Source organism: Peromyscus leucopus, chromosome 2, assembly GCF_004664715.2.
Source record: "Peromyscus leucopus breed LL Stock chromosome 2, UCI_PerLeu_2.1, whole genome shotgun sequence".
In the NCBI taxonomy this organism is placed as follows: domain Eukaryota; kingdom Metazoa; phylum Chordata; class Mammalia; order Rodentia; family Cricetidae; genus Peromyscus; species Peromyscus leucopus.
The window spans coordinates 6,861,651-6,869,123 of NC_051064.1; the positions used below are offsets into that span (position 1 = coordinate 6,861,651).

The 7,473-nt window shown below is 44.1% G+C and overlaps 1 protein-coding gene across 1 annotated transcript in view; it reads right to left on the reverse strand.

Annotated features, from left to right (window-relative positions):
• Snx16 (sorting nexin 16) overlaps positions 1–6,906 on the reverse strand; it is a 30,844-nt gene extending 23,938 nt beyond the window's left edge. The window contains exon 1 of the mRNA XM_037202357.1: positions 6,788–6,906. The gene's annotated coding sequence lies outside the window, so the exon portion shown is untranslated. The remainder of the gene's footprint in view (positions 1–6,787) is intronic.
• Positions 6,907–7,473: the final 567 nt, after the last annotated feature.

The window sequence follows — 7,473 nt, forward strand, 5'->3', positions numbered from 1 at the left end:
TTCAGATCCCCAGTATACACATACAATAACCAGGAGCGTGCATGCATGCATGCACATGTGTGTGCGAGTGTGCGAGTGTGTGTGTGTGTGTGTGTGTGTGTGTGTGTCTGTGTGTCTGTGTGTGTCTGTATCTCATCCCAGTTCTTGGGAGGTGGACATGGGGGATCCCTGGATTTAGGCTACCTCAACTAGATTAATTCTAGGTTCGGTGACAGACTGCCTCAGTAAAAGGAAATCAAGGATGAAGGATAATACATGCCTGATCTGCATACTTGTGTATGAGCATCTTCATGTGCACACACATGTGTGAACACACTTGCAATCATGCACACCACTTACAAACATATACAGACAATAATATAAATATATGATTTTAAATAAAGTGAGGTCCTTCATAATGGAACATTATTAGTCCATTCCTCTGATGCCTCTATATATCGAGCTGATGTTTATAGTGTAGGAAAACAATTCCTCAGTAATTTATAATATAAAAAAACCCATGCAATAACCGCATTAAGTTTTAAAAAATGAGTTGCCTGGTTCATGCTTGTTCTCCATAGGTGGCATTCCTGTCATCTTGCTATTTAGGATCTACACTCCACTTGCTCTCTTTCTTCACTGTCGAGACATTGAGTCTAGAGAAAGAACCACAGGTGATCTATATCTGGAGAGCCGGGAGGTCAACAAAGCAGCAGCGTGACGACTGTGACACCTGAATCTATCCCCACGAATCTGTGACCTCTCCAAAGTCTTCCATTCACAGTGACAGTCATCTGATACTCAGACTGGTACAGAGATGGCTGCTGTCATCGGTTATTTTTCATGCTGTGTGGACATCCTACTGGGAACATATCAAAGTGATACAAATTTTTCCTCAAAAATCAGATTCATAGTCTTAGACCTGGGAGCATGAATACTCTCCATGAGGAAAAGACTTTGTTTTATGGAGAAGGATCCTGGCCATTTTCTTGAGCTCAGACAGCCAATCAGACTTCCTCCTTCTCCCAGGGCATCCACACTTTGTCCTTCCCTAGGACTTTCTGATGGTTAGCTGCTGCTACAGCTGTTGTTCGGGAGATTTCCATGGATCTTATGTATGATAATGTCTGCATTGGGCCTTGAGGGGCTAGCAGGAATTGTTAAAACAGGGAAGGGGGTCTCTCTACACACAGTGAAAGGCTTGAGAGAAGACACAGCACCAAGTGTGGGGTGTTGAGGGAAGGTTAGGAACAGCCTGATAGAAATGAAAGATGTTTGTAGGGTGTCACTAGACAGAGATGAGCTTCTGATTGTCCTTTAGACTGTCTCAAATGTGACCTTATCAGTAATGCCTTCCTGCTCACCCTAGATAGAATTCAGGAAGTCACCCTCTGTTACCCTATTGTTCTTGGTTCGTGAATGGAGGCTGACATCATATTATATCATAAGTGCTTACTTGTTCAGCCTTGGGGATTGGATTATGTATTAGATATTTATCTGCCCACAGAGCCTTGACACCACATAAGGAATAGTCCCCACAATTACATTTTTTAAATACCTAGCCCTTTTTACACATTCACATTTTCACGAGATCATTTTAGACATTCGTACTTCCTAGTTATAATTTGCAAAACAAAATCTACATACTGTTCAGAGACCGATGAGCTCTATCATGAAGTTTATTTTACCCCCAGAACAGTCAGTCAGCTGATCAATTAATCAGCTACTTACTGGAAACCTGTCATAGGAAATGAACCTCAAAGGCCAGCTGGACCAATTATTGGACACTCAGAGTGCTCAGGTTTTCTCTTATATGATTTGCTGATGCTTTTGCCTCTGATCTTCCTGTGTCCTGCGTCCCAGTTAAGGGGCTGAGTCAAACTCTTTACAACAGCGCCCACATTCCTTTTGACAACCCCTGTGTGGCTTTACACCCATCTCCATCAGATGAGGTTATCTCTGTGTCGGCCTCTTGGACCAGACCCAGAGGGCACCTTGAGGGCAAGAAAGGTGGGTTTTCTTCTCCACTGGTTGACAGACCCTCTGGCTAAGTTCTGTAGGGCTAAGTTGAACAAATGAATGAATGTAAATAAGTGATGAAGTTTTCATTTTTTATTCTTCTGGTTAGTGATTCTAACAGCCACACCTTCTCAGTGGAATTTTGTTTTGAAGAAACATCTGGAAGCTATAAGAACAAAATCAGAGCAACTGTGGTTGAGGAGAATGAATACTGCTAATTACGGAGGGTAATTAATTGTAAGCCACTGGACTGGCCAGGGGACTGGGAAGGTCTACTTCAGACCTCACACTTCCAGTGTATGTTGCTTGGAGTCAGAACTGGATCGCAGAACAAGCGCCATAGTCCAGTTAGCAGTGCTGAGGTCCATGAGAAGCCTTCGGAGAGCAAAAATAAATTGAAAACCAGAAAGCCAAACTTCTGAACTTAACCAGACCAGTGAGTCAGAGTGTATTTCCCTTTTACGGTCTCAAGCTGCTTTGAGAAATGCTCTTGGCATATGACTAAATAATGAAATCTCTAAGTGCCTCACAGTGTCAGCATTTTCAACATCTCCATTTGTAAAGCACTCTTCCAAAGGGGGATTAAAAAATCCTGTCGGGTAAAAAGCTAAGACTTGGAAGGACAGGCTCCTGTCTGTCAACACTGGCATTGTTGCTTGTTTCCTAGAGGAGCTGGGCATCTTCCAGGGAGTCTTGTCAGGGTCTTCTTCACTTTTGCACATGTACTGTGGTGCAGTACTAGTCCTCCACGGTTATTGTGAGAGTTGAAATGATCGTGCCTTCGAAGGACTTAATGCTGACAAAAGGAACAGCAGCTCCCACTGCTGTTTCCGGAGCATCCAGGCAGTGACTTTTAAAAGGTGTGAACAGTAGCAGTAATAACGGACTTAGACATACGTTGAATGAATGGATGTTGGGAACCTCTACAGAGAACCGCTGTATTGGCTTCATGTTTCATGTACATTAATTGTTTTCTCTGTCTTTTTTCTCCTATTGATGTCTAGTTAGATCTCTCTCTCTCTCTCTCTCTCTCTCTCTCTCTCTCTCTCTCTCTCAATTTAAAGTATACTATGTGGAGATTTGTATGTATTAGGAACTGCTTGCCTCAATAGAGGTAGTGAACACATTGCATTAATTTCCCTAATTCTCACAATCATTTCTTAGACACCATTGTTACTGTAGATGGTACTTTACAGACTCTGTGTGTGTGTGTGTGTGTGTGTGTATGTGTGTGTGTGAGAGAGAGAGAGAGAGAGAGAGAGAGAGAGAGAGAGAGAGAGAGAGAGATGAGGTCTCACTATGTAACCCAGCTAGCCTCAGACTCCATATCCTCCTGCCTTAATTACCTGTGTGCTGTCACCCTGCCTGAATTTTCATCTGAGCAAATAAAATGTTTCAAGGTCTGTGAGGAGCCATGTCTTCATTTTTATCTAACTATATTGGTCGAGTGGTGGCCATATGCAGTGGTTATTGCTCTAAGCCTTGAGAATCCACTAACAAGATATGCAAGGTCCTTGTACTCATGGAAGTCACATTCTTGTGACTATGTGTGCAGGGGTAGTCAATAAGTATACGAAATGAGTTTTGAGAATTTAGCTAGACTTATATTCTTTGAAGATAATAAAACAGAGTAATATAGTAAAAGTAGCAGAGGAAGTGAAACAGTTCTCTGTTGTACTGCCAACTTTTCTGGGGGAAAAATGGCCTGGATTGCTGAGATTTCAAGTTTATAAGAAAACAGTCTTGCAAAAATCTGGAGGTCCAGCCTTCAGGCAAGCAGTCTCACGTGCGTCCTCAGAGAAGAAAGGAAACAAGCTAATTAGCAAAACCTCTGTTTTCCTTCTAAGTGTTGTTTGAGTCCAGGAAAGGTGACAGGTGTTTCTCTAATCACAAATGTGGTCTGCATGCCCCCGAGACATGCTTTTTTGCTTTTTTTAAAAAACATTAATACCTGCTGCTTCTAAATCTTCGCTTGCTTCTTAAGGAATCCTCACCACATAAATTTTCCCTTCCTGGCGTATTTGCAGCATCCCTGGGGGTGCCGTTCAGTGCTCCAGGGAACCTGTTCTGGTTATTGCTGCCTGCCACTGTTGTTAGATGGGCTGCTGTCACTGTGCTTGCTGCTGGCCGAGTCACGCTCGCCTTGACAGCTCTACAGTGGCCTTCGCCCTGACAGGAATTAGATGTGCCGCGTCTCTTGACTTCAACCCCACACGGCTGCAAGCTGGAGCTCCGCCAGCGGTGCTAGCAGACCCCCCCCTCCCCCGCCCCCCCCCCCCCCCCCCCGCGAGGGAGATCTATGGAGCAGTGGGCAGCTGATAATTATAATGAATTATAATTATCACTCAAGCATTGCAGAGTGGTGAGTCAACCCTTTCAGTTTTGTTTTCCGGGGAGCTACCTGCCATGTGGGTGGCTCATGTGGAAAGGGTCTTGAGCAGGCGTGGAGTGGGCCTTTCTGGATGCCCACTCTCTGAGTCTCTTTGTGTCTAAGGCACTGCTGCCATATGACTCACGGGAGGTCTGAGCCCGTGGCCGAACATCCCAAAGGCCCTTCCCTTCTCAGGCCTTATGAGCACTTCTGAGTAGATGAGCCATTGAGGATGCCTGCTTCATAGGTATCTGGGATACAGGGACGAATGCTCAGGAGTTTTGAGGTTTGCCCTAACGGTTGCTCCTGGGCTATATTGTCCCAATTTTCTAGAATTTATATGAGCTAGTTAGTATCTTTACTACAATATCATTTTTCTTTTGTAAATTGGACGGTGCTTGCCTCCTAGTGATGTGAAGAAACAAGCCAAGAGAAAGACCAAGAGGAGAGACTTATGGCCCCCTGAGGGCACATAAATGAGGAAACACAGATTCTGATAGTCTCCGAGAGTCAGTCTGAAGTGAAGCCAGTACCAGGATGACAGAGGGAAGCAGGACAAAGCCTTCGGGCGACATCATTGAGCCTCAGTTCTACTCTGCTGCTGAAATTGAAATAACTGAGAAAATGCATTCCCTCGTGATAAGCAAGTTTAATGCTGGATTTTCTGTTGATATTCGCTTTACAACAATAAGTACAATACATAACACCTAGCCTTTCCCAGAACTTAAAACGTTACAGGGATTTCTTTACAGTCATTCAACAAATATTTATCGAACACTAATGTATTAATGAATGACTCTGTCATTACAATAAACCTAATAAAAGTATTATCTATGCATCTGCATGTGCATACTCTTTATAGACATAAGCAGATAGAGATAACTATAGATTGTATAGAGGCATGTATGTGGAGGTACATATAGATATTGGTATGACTCTGGCTATAGAAATGGTTATAGGCATAGATCTAGACATAAAGATACGCAACTAGGGCCAGGAAGATGGCTCAGTGGCTTAAAGCACTTGCTGACAAGCCTGCCAACCTGGATTCCATCCCCAGGATGGACACGGTGGAAGGAAAGATCTTCCAGACCCACGCTGTGGTACTCACATAACACACACACACACACACACACACACACACACACACACACACACACACTGTAAATACAAATACATATTTTAAAAAGCGACTTAAGGAAGGAAATGTTTATTCTAGCTCACAGTTCCAGAGCACAGTCCCTCATGCTGGGAATGTCAACGCAGCAGGAGCCTGAAGCAACCGGTTACATTCCTCAAGCAGAGAGGGACAAATGCCTCTTCTCAGCTTCCTTTTTCCCAGCCTGAGAAAAGGTGCCACCTAGAGTGGGCAATCTTCCTCAGTCAATCAATCAAGACACCCCCCAGGCACCCAGGCAGGGGGATCAGGATCCGTCCCTGGTGCATGGGCAGGCTTTTGGGAGCCCGGTGCCTGTGGTGTGACGCCTTGGGCAACCTTAGTGCAATGGGAAGGGGCTTGGACCTGCCTAGGCTCAGTGTGCTGGACTCTGCTGACCCCCATGGGAGGCCTTGATTTGGGGGATGTGGGGAATGTGGGGTAGTTTGGGAGGGAGGGCTGGGGGATGGGAGGAGGGAGAAGGGGGTATCAGTGGGTGGTATGTAGAGTGAGTAGAAAATTTCTTATAAAGAAAAATGAAAAGAAAAAAAGACACCCCCCCATAGGCATGCCCAAAGGTGATTCTATATTCTAGATTCTGTCATGTTGACAGTTAACACTAACCATCACATGTATGTCTTTTGAGTATGGTATGTAAGCCATTCAAGCCAGTAATACTCCTTGAAATCCCTTTTTAAAATTTGTTTTTAAGAATATTTATTTATGTATTCATTCCTTTATTTGGTGTGTGTGTGTGTGTGTGTGTGTGTGTGTATGTGTGTGTGTTTATACAATGAGTGCTGCTGTTCCCTGATGAGCATGTGGAGGTCAAAGCACAACTGTGGGAGTTGACATTTTCTCTTTCTGCCATGTGACTCTAGGAAATGAAACCCAGATTGCCAGGCTTGGCAGCAAGTATCTTTACCTGCTGAGCCATCTCCCTGGCCTATGGTATCCCTGAAATCCTTGTATTGAGGGGTGCTAATTCAGAGGACTGCCCTAATCACCAAGCCCACTCGGTTCTGTTAGAAGAGGCCTGAAGAGAGAGGAGGGAGGGGTCCCTTAGGCTATTTCTTTCCCACTGCAGCCAATAGTTTAACCAGCATCACTTCACCTTTATGCTGAGGATGGCCACCTTCTCAGCCTGAGCTATGCCTAACCTGTGCTTCGTTCAGACCTTTTCATATGCTAATCTGAACCACAGTGTTGGACAAATATTACATTATTGTTGAAATAGAAATAAAATCTATGGTCTCAATTACCTGAAAATGCAGACATAGTAGAGGTTTTAGGAAGGGTGAGTTTAAGCCTTAATGGTTCTGTTCCACTTGTGACGTTTGTCTGCGTGGCTGTGTAGGTGTAGAATGGCTGCTGGGACTCTTCCAGTGTTTCATTTCCCTGTATATTCTGGTATCAGAATGGAATTCTATCAGAGTGTTCCAACTAAGAATCCTATTGTTTATCCTGGTTGAACTGTTTGTCATATACCCAATAATACATTAGTGACTGTGTCAGAACAGAATACTTTTGTCTTCTTATGTCACTCAGGATCTATCCCCATGTTTAGAGACTTTGAGTCAACTTTATCCCATATTGCATGGAGTCTTAGGGTTCTATTGCTGTGAAGAGACATTGTGACCACAGCAACTCTTATAAAGGAAAACATTTGATTGGGGTGGCTTGTCTATATTTGAGAGGTTTGGTCCATTATCATCATGGTGAGAAGCAAGGCGGCATACAGGCAGACGTGGTGCTGGAGCTGAGAGTCCTTACATCTTGATTCAATGGCAACAGAAAATGAACTGAATTACTGGGCATGGCTTGAGCATATTGGTGATATTTTGTTTGTGTTCTATCAAACAAAGCTTGCCTGAAGATTAGAGGGTGGAGCTAGCCGTTAGTTCACCATAGAGGTCTGGAGGTCTGTACAGACAGGAGACAGGGGTGG